Here is a 743-nt window from a genome sequence, read left to right as displayed (position 1 = left end):
GGGATTCGGTCGGGCTGGTCCTGCTCTCTCTCTCCCGAAGGGTAGGATGTTCGGTCCTGTGGCTCTGTCTGGATACGTTTACTGGCCTGAAGCAAACTGCGGCCCAGCTCCGCAGCCCTCTCACCCTCCGCTGAACTGATCGAGCGGCACAAATATGAAGATAGTGACCGCCATCCGACACGGGTTGGTAGGAGCACTTGTCTGGGCCACCTTCTCATGCGACAGGTGACCTGCCAGCATTGGGATCCGAAACACCCCGGAGGGGGTTAAGCCTCAACCTAGCAACGATGAACAGAGACAAAAACAAGAAAATCATACTGGCTGGCGGGTCGCCCAGGATAATAAGTCGCCCTAGGGGAGCTTGGGGTCGAGCTTCTTCTAGTATAGTAAGGCCCCCCTGTGGTCCTGTGGCCGAGGACTGCAGGTCGGACGGTGGCCAACCCTCCGGTTTTGGACTCTTGCCTGTCCCTAGACTCCGAGAATGCTCGGTGGTTTTGACGCGTCTGCGGGAGGGGTCCGCGGGCGCGGAAAGGCCTCCGGGTGTTATGTGTAGCAATACCGAGCCCTTCGGTGCAAGTGGCTCTGCTGACGAAGCCCCGAGTTCGGGTCAACCCGACGCTCCCCTCGGGGGAGGTCCCACCGTGACCAACCCCACTCCGGATGAGCTGCGTGCGGACCCTGGCGTGGTAGTGCCGTTGCCACTCGGGGACTACGCGTGTGCTCTGTGTGGCGTGTCGGCGGGC

The sequence above is a fragment of the Sinocyclocheilus grahami genome, unplaced genomic scaffold (assembly GCF_001515645.1).
Source record: "Sinocyclocheilus grahami isolate Dianchi unplaced genomic scaffold, SAMN03320097.WGS_v1.1 scaffold2434.1, whole genome shotgun sequence".
Lineage (NCBI taxonomy): Eukaryota > Metazoa > Chordata > Actinopteri > Cypriniformes > Cyprinidae > Sinocyclocheilus > Sinocyclocheilus grahami.
Note: the sequence above shows the minus strand (reverse complement) of the source record.